The sequence below is a fragment of the Mesocricetus auratus genome, unplaced genomic scaffold (assembly GCF_017639785.1).
Source record: "Mesocricetus auratus isolate SY011 unplaced genomic scaffold, BCM_Maur_2.0 Super-Scaffold_100013, whole genome shotgun sequence".
NCBI classification, from domain to species: Eukaryota; Metazoa; Chordata; class Mammalia; order Rodentia; family Cricetidae; genus Mesocricetus; species Mesocricetus auratus.
This window is the reverse complement of record NW_024429196.1, coordinates 74,816,579-74,836,476: the sequence shown is the minus strand read 5'-3', so window position 1 is coordinate 74,836,476 and position 19,898 is coordinate 74,816,579.

Below are 19,898 nucleotides of genomic sequence, written 5' to 3'. Positions count from 1 at the left end.
ACAGGCACATGCTCTCCGAGAAAGCAGTTTCATTGGGGGCATTCCGCCCCACAGGTGTGTGGGAGAAGGTTCCCTCTGAAGCCTTGCCTGTGACTGTAAAATATTGGAAACAACCCCAGCATCTTCAATCCTGGGAGAAATACACAGATCAGTGGGACGTGCCCGAGCTGTGATACAGTGCAACCCTAAAAAGGACCGTGGGGGCAGATGTCTTCGAGAAAGGTGTTCTAGAAACGTTGAGAAGGCTAGAGGAAGGGTACAGGGCACAGCAGGCACCATGTACACAGACACCCCAGGAGGGGGGCAGCCAGGGGCACATGCGACTTCTCCCTCATGGCCATAGCAAGCCCACACACTTAGAATAGCTTAGAAGAGCAGACATTTATTCATTCTCGGTCCTGGGAGCCAGAAGCCTGAAAAGCTATCAGTGGGGCTGCATGCCCTCAGGAACCTCCAAGGCAAGGTGACGGTTGGTTCTGTGTGCCAACTTGACTGGGCCACAGGGTACCCAGGTTGGTCACATAATGACTGGGCTTTTCAGTGTGCACGTTTTGGGGACAAGGTCCGCATTTGAATTGGGGGCTGACTCAAGGGACTGGTACTCCTTGAAGTGGGTGCTCCTTGAAGTGGGTGGTCCTTAAAGTGGGTGGTCCTTAAAGTGGGTGGTCCTTAAAGTGGGTGAGCCTTCAAGTGGGTGGTCCTTAAAGTGGGTGGTCCTTGAAGAGGGTGCTCCTTAAAGTGGGTGGGCCTTCAAGTGGGAGGGCCTTAAAGGCTTGAGGAGAGCAAAGAAGCTGACTCTCTGTCCAGTCCCGAGCTAAGAGGCAGGGGTGCTCCTGCATGACGCTTCTCACTGAGACAGTGGCTGAAGGAGACCGTGCCAGCTTCGGGTGCCTGCCGGCATTGCTTGACTTGAGGCTGCACCACTCCAGTCTCTGTTGTGTGGTCAGCTTTCCTCACTGTAGCATGCACCTGGGACCATCGCCTTACTAAGAAGGAAGGTTCATTTCGCCTCACAGTCCAGGCGTTTTCAGTCCATGACTGACCCAGCTTGTGGTGAAGAAATCACCTTGACAAGATATCACCTTGACAAAAGGTCACCGTGACAAGAAGTCATGGCCAGGAAGCAAAATAGAAACCTAAGGGGACAGAGTCCTACTTCACACCCATGTCCTGGTGACCTAAAGAGCTCACCCACTTCTCAGAGCCTCTGTTACCTCCAGATGGAGCTGCCCTGGGGACCACGTGGGCCACTCTGGAGCACAGCCCTGCTCTCCATGTTGTTTATAACCGTGGCTATGGTTTGGAATGGAATGTTCCAGAAGGCCATGTGCTGAAGCTACTGGGAGGGAGAGCAACCTTCAGAGATCAGATCTTAGAAGGGGAAGCCAATGTGGCAGGCGTACCCTTATCTGTTGGCTTCTGACTCTTTCCATCCACACTCTCTCCCTGCTTCCTGGCTGCCCAGAGGTGAGCAGCCTCCTCTGCTGGGAGCTTCACTGCTCATCATGAAGTCTTGCCAGCCCTAATAGCAATGTGTCCAGCGGTGCACTGAGCCGCTAAAGCCTCCAGCTAGAGCCGTTCCTTTTTAGAGGTTTTCAGTCACTTTGTCACCACAGTAAAAACTGGCTTAACGAAGACACTGTCACTGGATCTGTGATGATCTCCCCATGCCAAAGCTCTCAGTCACATCCTCTGAGGCCTCCCTAATCAAGTCACACTCACAGGTTGCCAGGCTAAGGACATGAGGTGTGACTTAGGGTTCACCGCCACTTCAGATTGCAGCTTCATGAGGCAGTGAAGGCTCCTAGAAGGAGAAGTCAGGAGCTTGGGGTCTAGGTGAGCAGAGGTCTTGTTTTTTGTGGCAACCCTTTCTCTGTTTGGCGTCTCTCCCCTGAGTGTGTGTTGGCTATTTTCTCAAACCTCAAACAATAGCTGGGCAACTTTTAAAAACACCTTGAACAGGTCTTTTGCATATGTCAATCACCTCCCTCCTTCCTATCTACTGTCCTTCAGCAAGGACACACATGCCCACAGACTGACAGACGGTATACACACACACACACACACACACACGCTCACACACACACACGCTCATACACACACATGCCCACAGACTGACAGACGGTATACACACACACACACACACACATGCTCACACACACGCTCACACACACACATGCTCACAGATACTACACTTATATATACACACTCTCTCTTACACACACACAGACACTACACTCACACACACACAGACTCACAGGTACTATACTTTTATATACATACTCCCTGTCTTACACACACACACACAGACACTACACTCACACACACACACATACACACACTCCCTCCCATTATTCCATTCTTGATATTTTGTTTATTTTTGAGAAAGAGGGACTTAGAGAAATACATTAATTGTTTCTTGAGTCTCCATAAAAATTGTCAGCTGCCCAGCCAGGCATGCCCTTGGAAAGCAGAAGCAGGAGGTACACACCTGTAACACCTGCCCTTGGGAAGCAGAAGCAGGAGACTGAGAAGTTCAAGGCCATCCTGGCTTCTGTATTCATTACTTTTTCCTCCTTTCTTTCTCTCTGTGTGTAGTGTACATACATGTTCACATAGGTGTGTTCACATGTGCATGCAGGTATGTGTGTGTGGAGCTCAACAATTGTCTTCGTCAATTGCTCCTCACACTATTTTTTCAGACAGGGCCCGGGTCTCTAGGTGAACGTGGATCTCTCAGTTAGGCTCAGCTGTTGGGCTAATGAGTTCCAGGAACACAGACATCTCTTCCTCCCTGGCTCTGGGATTGCAGACTCGAGTGCCCTGCTGTGACTTGGGTGCTGTGGGATCTAACTCAGGTCCCCATGCCTGTGTAGTGACCACTTTACCCACAGAGCCCGGGTATGAGTTACTCTTCTCTTTGCTGTAACAAAGCATCCAATGAGAAGTAACTCAAGAGCCAGGGTTGATTTTGGCTCCCAGTTCCCGTTCATCTTGGCGGAGAAGTTATGGTCACAGGGGGGTGTGAAGCAGATGGCGACATTGGGCCACAGTCAGGAAGCACACCTCAGCATACCTCCCTTTTATTCATCCCAGGACCCAGCTCCCTCAACGCCGCCCCCTCCCCCATTCAGGATTCATCTCACCGCTTCGAGATGAACTTTTCTGAAATACTCTCATAGAGACACACTCAGAGCTGTGTTTCCATGGTGAATCTAAACCCAAGCAAACTGACAATGGATATTAACAGTGAAGTCTTGGCCTCCGGATCTGTAGAACTTCGGGGTGGGGGTGGGGGCGGGGGCGGGACTGGCTGAGGGTCTTCCGTTACCCAGCTCCCAGACCGGCTGGCTGCTGCTTCAGAATGTGGGCCCAGGAAGCCAGAGCTCCTGTCCTCTCGGGAGAAGCTGATCAAGCACAATTTTACGTGAACAATTTAATGCAGGAAGCTGATTAAAATTTTTTAACTGTTGTGTAGGGCGAGTAAAATATACTCAAGTCAGATTTCGCCTCAGGCTTTCTTTATGGACCCTCCATCCAACACGTTAGCATTCCAAGTTCCGGGCCAGCCTCCAGCTATGGCCTCACCTCCTCTCTGGTGCAAAGCACGCCCTCCCGTCCCCTCTCCTCCCCTCCCCCTCCTACCTTCCCATTCTGTTTTGTCATTTTTCTCCATTCTTGAGCTCCAGCCTCCTGTAGTAACAGTAGTAACCAAGAAGCAACCAAGAAGGAAATCTGGGGAAACTGAGGCTAAAACTGGGCTCAGCTTGCTTGCCTGGGAGGGCGGGCCTGTCCAGCAGGGCTGGGAGGGGGCAGTGGCTGGTTCCTGGCTGGGAGCCTGGTTGTTTTGGACACTCGTGCCTGCAGACTGTTCTGTTCTCAAACTAATGATGCCATTTTTAGTGAGTCATTAGGATATTCATTAAGAGTTGTTAGCACATCAAAACAGTGTTGGTGAGGGCTGGCAGAGGGCGGCTTCCTGGACATTAGCAAGTGTCTGAATTTCCTTGGCAGCAGGGAAGGGACAGAATGACAGGAAGCAGATTCTCAAATGCCATCGATTCAGGGGGTACTGCTTCTTCAGCCTACACATATTGAGCACCTACTGTGTGCATTGTGGACCTTCCGTGTCTCCCTCCGGTACAAGGGTGATGGAGGAAGTCTCTCTTTGGCATGCCCACAGCTACCCTGCTCTTCCCGTGTCTAAGAAACCGTATCTGGGTCCTGCCTCCGGATCTCTGCAATTGCTGTGTCCCTGCGATGGAGTGCTCTTCCCAGACCTCAGCCCCTAAAAATGTGTTCTTTCTGGCCATCTAACTCTGGCTCCCTGTCTCCTACTGGCAAGCCCTTGCCCATCCACGGTGGACCTGTTCCTCCCCCAATCAGTGTGTCGGCTTCCGGAGCGCAGAGGCCTGGTCTATCTCTCCCTGGATCCCAGGCCACAACAAGAGTCCCGGGCAGGCGCACGCATAGTAGGCACACAACTGTTTTGCTTAACACAGAGATAAGGAAGAATCAGCCCCGTGCTCTCAACCCAGGTTGACAAAGGGCCTGGTAAATCTGCCCCTCGGTAAATCTCAGTAATACTGCCCGTGGCTTTTCTCAAAGAGATCGCTGGAGGAAGGCCACGTGAGATAGTGTGTCAATTTCTTGCGCTCCCAAGTCTTTGTGCGGGAGTGCCAGCGGCCAGCCCCGCCCACCTCATCTCTGCTTGCAGAGCCCCGAGCTCACCTCAGGTGCTGGCGGCAGCAGCAGCGGGCAGGGATCAGGCCTGGCGTCCCGGGGCCAGGTTCTGCCAATAGATTATTTCTCTGAGTAATTAAGATGGAATTCAAAATTAATTCTTTCCTTCAGCTTGATTGCATTTCAAGGGATAAACCGGGTGTTAAGGCTTCTCTGCAGTTTTTCTACCTAAACTCCGCTGGATTTCGAGGTGAGGGAAGAGAGATGGGCTCATCCCTGGAGAGGGAGCTGGGATCTGCCTCAGGAGAGGAGGAACAGGAAGCCACGGTTGCTCTGGCCCTCGCGGAGGACTTGGAAATTTGCGTGTCTGCCGAGGACCCTGTGATTCTGTTCTGCTTGATGCTGGGATGCCAGGACTCAGACCCTGTGTGCTCCAGGCCTGCTGCAGGCTCCCTCAGGCTCTGCATGGATGCCTCCTTCCTTCCCGGAGCCCAGAGTCTTTGTCTGTGAAAGGGGTAGGCCACCTGCCTCAGGGAGGCTGCCTGTATGAAAAGGAAGCTAGTTCAGGGCATAGACCCTGTACACATCTCCTAATCCCCCAACGCCAGCTGCCTGTCTTTAAGAAAAGTTCACTTAACCTGGCCATGGTGGTGCACGCCTTTAATCCCAGCACTCGGGAGGCAGAGGCAGGCAGATCTCTGTGAGTTCTAGGCCAGCCTGGTCTACAGCACGAGTTCCAAGACAGCCAATGTTACACAAAGAAACCGTGTCTCAAAAACCCAAAACAAAGCAAAACAAAAGGTGGGGAGAGGGTTCAATTGCCTGTCTCCAGGTCATGCAGTCCCACGACTCAAAATCAAAAGGTGAAAAAGTGTGTTCGGGCAGACATGACTCATTTATAATCTTAGCACTTGGGAGGCTGAGGCCTGACATGCAGGACCCACAGGAAAGCGACTGCTGAACTTGCCAAAACAAGATGGGACAGTCCTGAAGGGTTCCTGCTTCCTGGAAGAGTCTGCCAGACTTTCTACAGGACACAGAGAAAAATGGCTGACAAATTGCTAGTATAGGCGGGACAGTTTCAAATTTCCTGCCTCACTGAGAAGTCTGCCAGACACTCTAGGCCTGTGGGCTGAAGACGGGTGCTCCAACGTTACAGAACTTTGGGTGACTGTCCAGGCAGTAGACATCTCTGTCATTTCCAGTTTCCATAGGTAACGTTATATCCTTCTGGGGTCTTTGATGGAGTTAAAGACAGATAGTTACAGCTACAGTTTTCCTTAGTTATGATAAAAGACAGATTAGATATGGGACTTTAGACTCACAGAGATAAAATAGATGATAGTGCTACATGAGAGTCTTTGCTCACAAAAAAAAGACAAAAAAGCACCAACAAGAAAGCTGTGGAGTGGCCAGGAGTTTAATCCCAGCACTCGGGAGGCAGAGGCAGGCGGATCTCTGTGAGTTCGAGGCCAGCCTGGTCTACAGAGCGAGTTCTAGGACAGCCTCCAAAACAATACAGAGAAACCCTGTCTTGAAAAACCAAAAAGAAAGAAAGAAAGATGTGGAGTGAAAACCTCCCTCTGGTTACAGTCCCCAAGGGCACCAACACAGGCAGTTGGCCTTGTCTGTATCCTGTTTATCCTTCCAGAAGCATTTTATGCACCCAGGAGAAAACACATTCCCTTCCCTCTTTCCCCTCGGCTTCCAAGGAAGGTAGCACGCTAGGTGCCTCTTCTAGTCTCGTTTTATCTGTTTTCCCCATAACACATTTCTCTGCACAGCATGGCTCCCCAGCCGTTCCCACATCTGGACAGTTACCCACTGCCTGGGTGTGTTTAGTCAGGCCTCTGCTGGTGGGTGTTCAGATTGTTTCCAATATCTTCTTGCTGCAAGCAGTTGTGCAATACATAACCTTAGACATAAGTCGTTCCTCTCTCACACGTCTCTGTCTCTGGGGTAAATTCCTAGAAGTGAAACTGTTGGTCAGAGAATCAACTACATTTGTTAAAAATAAAAAAGAGTGCACAGCAGAGGGGACAGATGAAATGAGCCGAGGAGCGTTTGCAAACGCTGAGGCTGACGGCACGTGGGAATTCACCACACGAATCGTTCATTCTCCTGCACGTTTAAAATGGACGTGGCTTTTAAAATGTAAAGGGATGGATGTTCCTTTCCATAGCTTTCAGTAAGGGTTTCAGAACTTGTCTCTCCATCCACACAAGACAAGTGCCGAACAACTCACCTGCCATCCATCAGAGAAGTAAGGGCACCGAGTGGCCTCTGAAGTAGGGAGACGAGAGGTAGACCAGGCAACCACAGCCCAGAGAGCAGACAATGGTTGCAGAGTCCTCCATCCACTAACAAGGCTCTCGGTGGACAAGTCTGAGAGTTAAAAGCTCTGTAGGCCCAATTTAGAGGGATGTTTGTGATTTCAGCTCTATTAGCTTCTTAAAGTGAAGAGCAGAGAAAACATCTCATGGCTCTTGCTGCGGGAAGGAGAAAGTAGCCATTTTCAAACACAACACTCAAGGCTCCCTAAGCCAAAGCAGCTCACAGGAGAAGCTGTTCTACTGAGCCGGAGGTGAGGGAAGGCGACTCCCAGACTCTAGCCTTCTTTCTGCCTTTCTGCCTCACCTAAGAGGGAGGGAGGGATGGGAGGGGAGGGAGGGCATGGAAGAAAAGCCTGAGATACATATAATAAACTTTATTAAAGCAGGGATCAGGTTGAATTGGGCAGCACTCTGACTGAATTTGGTTTGAATGTTCCCCCCGCCCTCCATCACCTATCCATTCCCTGACCTCTATTTATAGCCGGCAAAACAGGAAGTGACAGCCAGATTTTCTCTGATCCCTACAGCTTAGCATTTGCTTTCCTGGGTATAATTCTGCAGTCTGCAGCCTGGGCTTAGTGGGCTCCCTGCTCTGCCTGGCTGAGACTCAGTTGCTTGGCTACCAAGGTTAGGTTACACCTTGTTTGCCATCAAGCTAGGCTACAGCTGACTGTATATTAGGCCTAATTTTATTGCTCAAATACTAAGGTTGGCTTACAACAAATTAATGTATTTAACTTTAACAGAAGTACTGTGAGGGTCACATTCCAGATCTACTGAAGACTGCACCACAGGGCACCCTCCCATGCCCCAAACCTTACCACTGCCACCACTTAAGGTTTATTTACAGTGGTCCCTTTTGTTTAGTTCCTGTGCTCAGACTTCTAAGAAGAAAAATCTGTAAGCCATTCTAAGAACAGAGAGTTAAAACGTGAAGAAACGGAAGAAGCATCCGGCCAGACTTGAAGGCATGAGGGACTCTGGGGTGATCAGACCAGGGATTGAAAATAACTATGATTAATATGCTAAGGCCTCTAATGAGGGGAGGAGACAAACAAAGACAGATGGGTTACCTAAGCCAAGAGTTCCAGGCATGAGACAAAAAGAAGCGTTAGAAATTGAAAATACTGGACTATGAATCACGTCCAAACTGGGCATGTTATACTCACGGAGCTCCCGCTACCTGGGAAGTAGGAGCTTGGAGCCAGTCTGAGCAAGAGACCTACCTGACTCTTTGAAAAAAAGTTACATCAAACTTCTCTTCAGAAACTATACAAACAAGAAGAGAATAGAGTGAAATATCTTAAAATGTCAAGAAACAATCCAAAATTCTGTATTCAACTAAGTTGGCTGGTAGAAGTGGAGGGCAAATAAGACATTTGGACTGGCTGGGGAGGAGACTCTCGCTAGGTGAACACTCTGGAAGGAACCGAGTCCTGAGAGGAGTCCTCTGACTCCTGCACACACTCTCCTGTGCGTGCCCATGCATGCGCACGTGCACACGCACACACACACACACACACAATAATTAATAAACAGAAGGCTTTCTCGGGCAAGCAAAAATTGGGGAGACTTGTCACTAGGAAAACTGCCTTACAAGAAATGTTGAGAGATACTTTTTAGAGAAAAGAAAAATTATATTGGTCTGGGCTTAGATCAGTGTAAAGACTGGAAGACTATCAGGAGAGAAATAAATGCAGGTTAGAACATGTATTTTTTAATTAATTGATATTACAGATAAAAGTTTGCTCAAAATAATAACAGAGATGATGCATTTAATGATTAGAGCTCGTGTGTATCATAATAGACGGTAATGAAAGAAGGATGGGGGAGGCTATGGGCATTTTAATGCCACTAGGAACCTGCGACACCTACACATCAGAACAGTGGGCTGTGTCTAGTTGTAGTGCATAATGAAAAAATATAGTCGACATGCTACAAAAAGAGAGGAGACAGAGCCGGATAAAATGCTTAGTTAAAACCACAAAGACATAAAAATCGGAACATGGAAAACTGGACAATGAACAGGAAGCAGTAATAGCAGGGCCGATAGTAATCAGCTGTATCAATAACCATGGCAACACCAGCGTATGGTGGCTTTATCCATAACTGCCTTTCAATAGATGAACGGATAAATAGCCTGTAGTACCTGCAAACAATGGACTATTATTTGGCACTGAAAGGAAATGAGCTATCAGGCCATGAAAAGACCCGAAGGGAGCTTAGCTGCATGGTGCTAAGTGAAAGAAGCCAATCTCAGGGCATAGACTGTATGGTTCCAGCTCTGCTGTCTCTAAAAATCAAAGCTTTCAGACAGCGAAGAGAATAATGGCTTCTGGGAATCGAGATGAGGGTGGTTGGTGAGCAGGCTGAGCAGCGAGGATTTTTAAGGTAGTGACACTACTCTGCTTGATAGCACAGTGATGGGACAGTGTCACTATGTTTGTCCAGACTCCCAGAATGCACACTGCCAGACGTGGTCCCTGACGTGAGCTCAGGGCTTGCTGGTAATGATGTTCCCTGTAACACATCTCCTGGCCCGGTGGGAGATGCTGGCAATGGGGAGGTTATGCGTATGCTGGGGAGAAGAGATACCATTTTGATGTGAGTCTAAAACTTATGGTGGGGTGCTACATGTTGGCAAAGGCGTGGAGAACAAGATCCCTTCGGCGGTTGGGATGCAAGAAGATGCAGCTGCTGTTCGACAGTGTGGCAGAGCCCCACAACTAAAAATGGAACCATCCCGTTGTAATTCCTCATCGGGGGACTTACCTAAAAAAGCTCAAGATGGTATCTGTACACACATATTCATGACAGCCTGTCATGCCACGACTGTCCTCCTGGCCAAGCAACTGCCATCTTGAGGAGTCCAGCCAAGCCCACCCCAAGCTGTAAAAGCATCATCCCTGCTGGGCTTGTTGACTGGAGGGGTGGGAAGGGTCATGAGACCCTCATCTGAGTGTCTGCCTACCCCCGACTGCCTATTGGCTTGGGAGAGGCTACAGTACAAAATCTGGGGAGTGTTAGCCATTTGTCCCTGGCCTGAAATATAACAGGTGGGAGGGGCCCCATTGGAAAAGCCAACACCCCTGTTGGGTAAGGCTTTCCAAGCTGCAGCCTCTTGGGAGAGAACACTTACACCCTTGTAGGGAGCCCCTACATCTGTAAGGAAGCCCAGTAAGCTCACTGCTTCCCCAGAGTGACCTTTGGAGAAACCCTTCCTCTGTTTGGTCTTGGGACCTTGGGTTCTCCCCCCCCCCCCAAGGAACCTTAGAAATGCAGTGGAAAAGGAGGAGGGGCCAGGCTCCCATGGACCAATCAGAATGGGACAGACGTGCTCATACAGAATTACTCATCTTGAGCAGGAGGAAAGGCTGATGTGCTGTGGCCCAGATGAACGCTTGATTAAAACGACACAGACGCACGGGTGCTGTAGGATTCCGTTTATGTTACTTGGACCGGTCAATTTTATAGGGATAGAAAATAGTCCCGTGGCTGCTGAGGCTGGGAGGAGGAGGGGAGGTACTGTCCAGTGATTTGGAAGATGAAATGAGTTTTAGAGGCAAATGTTGTTCAGGGGTTCATCGGCCAAAGACGTGAGGAGTCCCAGCCTTGGTCCCTGCTGACTGAGCTGCCTGCACCACGTCTTCCCTGCCCAAGACTGTACTGCCCCCAAACTGTGAGAGTCAAGACAAACCCTTCCTCCCTAAATGCCTCTGCAGCATGCTTGGCTGCATCGCTCCGAGGGGTTCAATGGGGGAGGCTGTGTGCAGGGAACGGCGTGGGAAAGGGAAACCCTTTTCACTTTCATTCCAGCTTTGCTGTGCAACTTCTAGAAAATGGGGTTTATTGGTTTAAAAGCAGCTGCACAAAAGAAAAGAAAACCAGGGAGCCAAAGACAATGGCTCAGAGGCTGAGATTCCTGGTTCACTGCCCGGCACTCGCATGGTGGTTCACACCTGTCAATAGCTGTGGTTCCAGACACTGGGGACACTTCCAGTACCTGGTCCACAGACACACAAGCAGGCACAGCATACACAAGTAAATGAATACATCTTCAAGAACAGAAAAGAGAATCAAAGAAGCCCACAAGCTAAACTGTGGGCTCCGGCTGACAGTGGTCCAGGTTGATCCATGGAGCCAATGGGGGGATTGGAGGAGGGGTTGGAGGAGCAGCTGGAGGAGGGGGATTGGAGGAGGGACTGGAGGAGGGGGGATAGAGGTGGAATGGAAGAAGGGCTGGAGGAGGGGAGAATGGAGGAGGGGGAATGGTGGAGGGGGGAATAGAGGAGGGTTGGAGGAGCCACATGTAGGAACTTGCTGATTTTTGCTTTATTTTTATTCGAACCTAAAATTTTTCTAGTGAAATAAAATCTATCTAATTTCTCAAGTTATATGTGTGTTTATAAATTGATAAACTGTCAAATCCCCCTAGGGATTGTACATACCTATAATGTATGAGTATACCTGTACAGAGTGTTGTACAACTCAGATCTTTGTGTGTGTGTGTATGTGTGTGTGTGTGTGTGTGTGTGTGTGTGTTACTGTAAATGTGCATGTGGAGGTCAGAGGACTTCTCTCTATATATATATCTCTGGTTCTGAGAATTGATCACCAGGTCATCAGGTCTTTGTGTGTGTGTGTGTGTGTGTGTGTGTGTGTGTGTGTGTGTGTGTTACTGTAAATGTGCATGTGGAGGTCAGAGGACTTCTCTCTCTATGTCTCTGGTTCTGAGAATTGATCACCAGATCATCAGGTCTTTGCTTTCTGAGCCATCTCACCAGCACTAGGTGTAACTTTTGTGAAGATTTTTATTTTAAACCTGACATACATGCAATTCGATATATTTTCAAAAGTCAGCCCACATCATTAACAGCGCCAAGATCAAGAGATGGAATGTTATCAGTGAGCCCAAAAGCCTGTTCCTCTCCAGGGTAACATCTGATATTCCCAGAGTAACGTTTAACCTGACTTCATTACCATTGATTAGTTTTGCTGGCTTTTGCCTTTTATATAAATAGTCTTTGCACCAGGCTCACTTCATCCAGCGGGTCTGAGACGTGGTCTGCTGGAGTGCAGCCTTACGCTCGGTGACCCCACTGCGGTTCATGCATTCTGTTCTTGATGCCCGTCTGCTTGTTTCCTGTTTGAGATAAGACAAATAGTGACTCAGGAAGGGTGGAGCTTGTGAGTTCATCTGATGTAGTGCCCTCGTGACTGAATTCCAGCAAATCAGCTTTGTGAAATTTGGAGCAGTCCCTTTTTAATGTTTATAGTTGTCATAATGGTGTGCTTTAAATTGGCACATGCTGATGACTACGGGAAAAGCACTGTGTTGCTAGGCAGTGGTGGCACACGCCTCTAATCCCAGCACCGGGGAAGCAGGAGCAGGAGGATCTCTGTGAGTTCGAGGCCAGCCAGGTCTACAGAGTGAGTTCTAGGACAGCCAGGGTTACACAGAGAAACCCTGTCTTGAAAACCAAAACCAAATAAATAATAAGAAAAGGCAGTTTTATATACTATAGGCAGTTTTTTTAATGTGTACGAAACACCTGCTTAATGTTTGCCAATTTTTTTCATTTTATTTTTTAATCTTTGTTAATAATGCATTGGATCCCTTTATATATGATACATGTAAGTTCTTTGTTATGTATAGAAAACACCTTCTTCCTTTCTGAGGCACGATTTTTGCTGTATCAATAGTGTCTCTCAATATTTAAAATTATTTTAAAATTAAAATATAATTACATCATTTTCCCCCCTTCCCTTTCCAACCCCTCCCATGTTCTGTACCTTGTTCCTTCCCAGAATCATGGCCTCTTTTTATTTAGTTGTTATATATATTTTTTTCACCTAAATATATAAATACCACCTGCTCAGTCTGTTTAGTGATCAAGGAAACTACACCCCGGACAGCTCAACAATATGGCTGCCAGAACAAGGCCTGAATAAGCACACCCACAGACACGCTAAAGAGGAAGGGAGAGACCTCAAAGCTGTCTGCTGATGAATTGAAGAACTTCATTTTAATGTCATCTGATTTATTAACATTTTCCTTTGTGTAAGTGCCATGGGTCCTGTTTAATAAGCCTCCGCCTGTCAGAACGATGTTTTCTCATGCTGTATACCCTGAGATAAGAGTCAAGATTAATGTCCACATGTGTGCCGCTGCTTTGTCTCACCATGACAAAATACTTAGCAGAGTGTCTTAAGGGAGGGCTGATTTATTTAGGCTCACAGCTTCAGAGGCTTTTATTCTGCCATGGCAGGAAAGGCAAGGTAGGACACAAGAGGACTGCACGGTGGCCAGCACAGACTGGAGGCCCAGAAAGCCGACTGAAGGGGTGCAGGTGCCACTCACATTCAGGGTACATCTCTCCCTTTCAGTAATTCTCTCTGGAAATGCCCTCACAGGCACACCCAAGGGTGTGCCTCCCACCCCCTAAGTGATTCTAATTCCAGTTATGGTGGTTTGGATGAGGATGACTCTGTGTGCTCATATGTTTGAATGCTTGGTCCTCAGTTAGAACAGTTTGGGAAGGATTAGGAGGTGTGGCCTTGTTGGAGTGGGTGTGGCCTTGTTGGAGGAGGTGTGTCATTGAGGGTGGCCTTTGAGGTTTCAAGAGCCCACGCCATTCCCAGTTAGTTCTCTCTGCTTCATGCTTGTGGATGTCATGTAAGCTCTCAGCAACTGCCTTAGCACCACACCGGCTCTCTGTCGCAAAGGTCGTGGACTCTGACCCTCTAGAGCATTGAGCTCCAAATTTAATGCTTTCTAAGTTGCCTTCCTTGTGGTGTTTTTTCATAGCCATAGAAGTCAAGTTGACAATAATTAATTATTCCAGTAAGGACATCTAATTTATTCTCTACCATTGAGCAAAAAGACTACCTTCTCCTAGCCACTCTGGGGAGCAACTTTGTAAAACTCAAACTTTCACACTAATGTGTGGGGCTGTTTCTGGACTTTTGTCCTGCTAGTCCATTTGTCCATTATTTTTCCGTGTAGCCCAGACTGGCTTCAAGCTCACAGTGTGACTGAGAATGGTCTTAAACCCTTGATCCTTAAAAACAAACAAACAAACAAAAAACCCAAACAATTCCTGATCCTTCCACCTCTGACTCCCAAGGGCTAGATAGAATTACAGGGATATGGCACCACGCCCGGTTTGGATAGCATACTCTGTCTTTCTTAAGGCTTACTTATTTAACATATACGAGTACTTGCTGTGTGGATGCCAGTACACATTGTGTGTACGGGAGTCCTTGGAGTCAGAAGAGTGCACCTAATCCCTTGGAGCTAGAATCAAGGGTTGGGAGCTGCTTGATATGGGTGCTAGGGAGCCAACCCAGGTCCTTGGCAAGGGCTCTTCACCAACGCCAACCCCCTTCACAGAGAGTTGTGGTATCTGACACCGCATCCTAACACTTCGTTTTACTTTTCAGAGTTCCCTTGGTCATTTTCCATGCTTTCATTTCTGTACCAAGTCAGTCTCCATAAAACAAAACGAAAATCTGAGATTTTGGTTAAGTTTTGATTGGTTCTGTGGGTCAGCTCTAGAGAACTGATGAATTTGGAATATTGGATCTTACACCCCACAGGTGCCATGCTTTCCAGGTGCACGAATCCCTTCCTAACTCCTCTCGACAATGTCTGGTAGAATTCTATAGAGCTGTTTTATTTATATTCTATCTAATGTATCCTCCAGATGTTTAATTTTTAATTCCCTTATGAATGGCACCACTTTTTAAAGTTTCGGTTTTTCAGTTCTTGCTAAATTTAGCTCTGAGTTCCTATACCTTCGTCCACAGGCAGTCATGCTATCTATGAATGATGGAATATTCACCTCTACCCTTCAAATCCTTTTACTGTCTATCTTATTTACTTGCCTTACTGCATTGGCTATTATCTTCAGTGGTGATAGATAGAATTGGTAAGAATGGTTGTTCTTGCCTGGGCGTTGGTGGTGCACGCCTTTAATCCCAGCACTCAGGAGGCAGAGGCAGGGCAGATGGATCTCTGTGAGTTCGAGGCCAGCCTGGTCTACAGAGCGAGTTCCGGGACAGCCTCCAAAACAATACAGAGAAACCCTGTCTCGAAAAACCGAAAAAAAGAAAGAATGATTGCTCTTCTTGCCTCATCTGCGGCCTCAGGCAGAAAGCTAATGCTTGCCACTGAGAGTGTCGCTGGTACGCTTGCTCCGACACAGTCTCCTATCCCATGGATGCCTTAGTTTGCCAAGAGTTTTGTTTAATTGTAAGGGGATGTTGACTTTTATTATGAGATAATTATATGATTTTTATCCTTCTATTCCATTACATCCGAAGCTAGCTTTGCAATTCTTGAATAAATCCAATTTTGTTATGACACATTATTCTCTGTTTCTGGATTCAGTTCGCTAACACTTTATTTAGGAGACTATGTCTATGAGAGAGGTTGGTACACTCACAGCAGAGACTTTTCTTATACTTCCCTAATCAGGTTTGGGCATGAAAGCTTTACTGCCTTATATAAAATAATTGGGATTGTATTCTTTTCTTCTTAAATATTTCAGCAAATAGTCTAATCCTCTGGCAGACCTTGTGGAAGACTGGTGATATCTTTTCTTAACATTGGGAGAATCATCCAATGAAGACCATAGCCCAGGAGTTTCCTTTGTAGAGAAAGCTTTTAGTCATGAATACAATTTATTTAATAGATGTAGAGATTCTCGTATTTTCTATTTCTTCTTTCAGTCTTGGTGAATCCTGCTTATCTAGCATTTCTTCCATGTCTCCTGCAAATATGAATTTACTAGCTTGCAGTCCATCAGGGTCCCCTGGCATCCCCAGCATCCCTGGAGTCTGTGGTGCTGCTCTTGAGACTGGCAATGGCTGCCCACCCCACTGGCTCTCCACAGAAATGTTCCTCGGCATTACTCCTGCCGTCATTAGCCCTTGTGAAAAGATCGGCTTCCTTGGTCCTGTCTATTCGTATTTGTTTTCTAGTCCACTAAAATTTACTTGATATTTGTTTTATCCTAAATTTCCTTAAATAATAAGTTTCCATTTTTCCAGTCTTACTGTGACATCTGGGAGGCGTGTCTCCCAGATGTCTGGGTGTTACCAGTTTGCTTCCCGACCTGTCTCTGTTTGGAAATTGGGGGGACCTTTAAGAGGTTTTCTTCTTGGAGGATCTTCTGGTCATTTGGGACATGATCTTGAAGGGGTTACTGAGAGCCCAACCCTTTCCTCCTCCTTGATTGATTCACATACCAATCACAAAGTGAATGGCTTCATGGTGAGCTGCCCCAGTCATGTGCCACTTTGCCTCAGTCCGAATCTGTCAGGGTCAAATGTGGACCCAAACCTCAAACCTGTGATCTCCTAACCCTTTCCTGTGTGTACTCTGGCATCCGTCAGAGTAACAGCGGCAGACTGGCTCCCACAGGTTCACATATTTGAATTTTTGTTTCCAGTTGGTAGACCCTTTAGGGAGAGTTAGGATACGCTGGTAGACCATTTAGGGAGGGTTAGGGTATGCGGCCTTATCAGAGGAGGCGTTACTGGGGGTGGACTTTGTGGTTTCAAAAGTCCATGCCAGGCCCAGACTCACTCACTCTCTGCCTTGTACCCCTCAACCAGATGTGAGCTCTCAGCTACTGCCCCAGCACCACACCTGCCTGCCTGCTGCCAGGCTCCCAGCCACCATGCTCACGGCTCACCCTCTGAAACCACGAGCGACCCAGTGAAATGCTTTCTTTTTCTTTCTTCTTTTTTCTTTTTTGCCTTGATGTCTCTTCCCAGCAATAGAACAGTGAGTAACTAAGACAAATAAGGAACCGACTGACACACTATTCTCGGCAGGGACCAGACCCTCACCCAGCCCCTGCTTTGGCAGCCATGACAGGCAGCAGAAAGGACCCAGCAAGACATAGGCCCCGGACTCAGCAACACGTGCTTGAGCTCCCGACCTTCTTGCCCTCCTTGTGGTGAGGAACCAATCAGAAGTTAACTGGCAGCCTCTGGATGTGCTTCCCTGATAACAATGGAACGCACAGCATAGCAACCACCCTGGGAGGGCCTCTAGGCATAGCAACCTTCCTACAGCTGCAGCTGACCAATCAACACTGGACAGGTTGCCCAAGCCGGGAGGTGCACTAATCCTGAGACTGTTGCTATGCAACTAGAGGAAACCCCCCAGACACTCCCCTTGCTCTATCCCAATATATTCCCTGCCCCACTGCTGCTCGAGGTCCTCCTGCCTCACCTGCTGTGTTGGATGGACAGGGGAACCTGAGTTAATTCGTAAAATTAGAGACTCTTTCCTTTTGCATCAGATAAGAGTCTCTTGGTGATTTGGGTGTTTCAGAGTTTGAGGACACATTCTCAACCTTCCTTTGTTCTAAAGTCTTTTGGTCCCCTAAGCATGGCTGCAGATGTTTTCAGTCAGATTGTTGACATTTTGTGTGCTCTTAATCATGTTTTAAAAATGTCTTACCTTTTTTTGTGGCTTTTAATTTGAAGCTGAAATTATTTAGAAGAATGCTTTCTGGTTCCCAAATATTTGGGGTGCCTCAGTTCCTTTTCTCTTTTAATTTAAAAAAGCATATTTATGGTACTGGGAGCTGATTCAGCAGTTACGAGCACTGGCTGCTCTTGCGGTGGACAACGTTTTGGTTCCCAGCACCCACATAATTGCGACTCCAGCTCCAAGGGATCAGATGCCTTCTTCTGAACTATGTGGGCATCAGCAGCACACATACATGCATACATGCAAGCAAAACACGAGTGCATGTAAAATAAATGAATGTTTTAAAAATACTTTATTTTGCACGCTACACCTGAGCTCAGAGGACGACTTTGTCAGAGTCTGTCCTCCCTCCCCTTCCTCCCCTCCCTCCCTTCCACGAGGTGTGCCCCAGGGACTGAACTCAAGCTGTCCATCAGGTTTGACAGCAGGTGCCTCTACCCTCTGAGCCATCTTGTCAGCCCATCTCTATTGACTTTCATTTTAACCTAACCTGGATACAGTCGGGAAACTCAGTATTATGAAACTTATCAAGACTTGCTTTACGGGCTATAGTTCAGTTCATTTTGATGAATGCTCCATGTGCACATAAAAAGAATGCATTCCTAGCACGGTGGCGTTGTTCCCTCCCTGTCACTTAGGTCAAATTTCCCAATCACAACATCAAATATCTTATGTCTTCACTGAGCTTTTTTCTCCTCATTTTTTTCTTTTTTGTCTGTCTGTCTGTCTGTTTTAAACATTAGTGAGAGGCGTGTGCTATTGCACCACCACTGTTGGTGAGAGGCGTGTGTTATTGCACCATCACTGTTGGTGAGAGGTGTGTTAATGAGAGGCGTGTGCTACTGTACTATCCCTGGGCACAATTCTATTGTGCTCTGCAATTTGTTTATCCAGTGCCCGGCGCTGCAGGGCATCAATCTTAAGTTGTTGCTGGCATTACAGTAGAGTGATTAGGAGCATTCCTGTGCAGGACTTTGTCAGAGAGCTCCAGCTGGAACTGGCAATGAATCCAGTTCCCACCGGATCATCCTCAGTCACTCCTGTGTGGCCTGCATGTTTAACACCAGTCATGGGCCTGGCTGTGGGGTGGAATCTCTTCACAGGTTCAGTGTGTATCCCTGGTGATCGCTGTTGTTCCGCATTTGCTCGTATTCTTACTCCACAGCAAGGTGTCTTCCACGGTGAAATGTCAGTACAAGGATCTTACCGACATTAAAAATGGAGTCTTTGCCCTCCTTAAGCTGTATTTGCTTTTCGTGTATTCTAGGTAGGAGTCAGTGCTCCCCCCTTCCTCAGCTTGTACCAGTGCCCCCCCTTTCTCTTTTTCAAAATATCTGGTTTGTAGCTGAGTAGCCACTGGCATTTTATACTGCCTGGGAGAGGGACCCTACTTTCTTAACATGACCCCCGGTAGGTCGACCATACTCCAGGGCAAGCCATGCTTCCAAGAGTGGTTGGGCACCACAAACTGGACTGATGGAAGTTGGGTGGGCAGGAAGGTGAGGGGGAGCTGGGAGGACTTGGGGTATTCAGATACAATCAAAACACATTGTATGAAATTCTCAAAAAGTTAATAAAACTGTGTTAAGTGGAAAAAACTTAGACAAAACACGTTTAGTTATGCCGGGCCCTTTGTGTGACCACGTAAGTTTTAGAATGAGGTTCAGTTTCTACCACTAAAATCTGGCACCTAAATTGGTATCCACTTGGGAAGAGTTGAGCGTGAAAGCACACCCATTTCCCAGCTCAGGAAATCAGTGTCTGTCTCCACTCGCTCACAACCTTTAATTCCCTCAACGATGTGCTGGATTCTATATGCACAGAGCTTCCATCAGATTTATCAGCTCTGGCTTTGTTTATTCAGAATTTCCACTTGATTCCCCTCTTATAATTCCAGTTCTCGGTGGCTGAAACTTTTGTCTCCTAACTTCTTGGAAATATTGATCACATAGATCTTAAAGTCCAGCCCCAACCTCCCTCCCAGCTACCTGAGTGCACTGGGATGTGCTTCTAATACATTGTTTTACTTTTGATTTTTTTTCCTTCCTTCTATTCCGATTCCACTGGCAACCAGATGAAATGCAGGGCTGTGCAGGATCATTAAAGCTCTGGATATTGTCTGGGGTGATTTTCCTTCCCCCTCCCCCTCAGGCAGGCAAGCCAGCTATCTCAAGTTCAAGTCTGATCAGAGATTAAGACCATCTGAAGTAATGTGGTAACCCTTGCAAGGACCACTCAGTTCAACCTCCTTCCTCCTCCCCTGCTTTCTGGGGCCTTTTTATTTACTTGTTTTTAGTTTAGTTTTTGTTTGTTTGTTTAAGACAGGATTTTACTATTAGCCCTGGCTCACCTGGCTGGCCTTGAACTCAGAG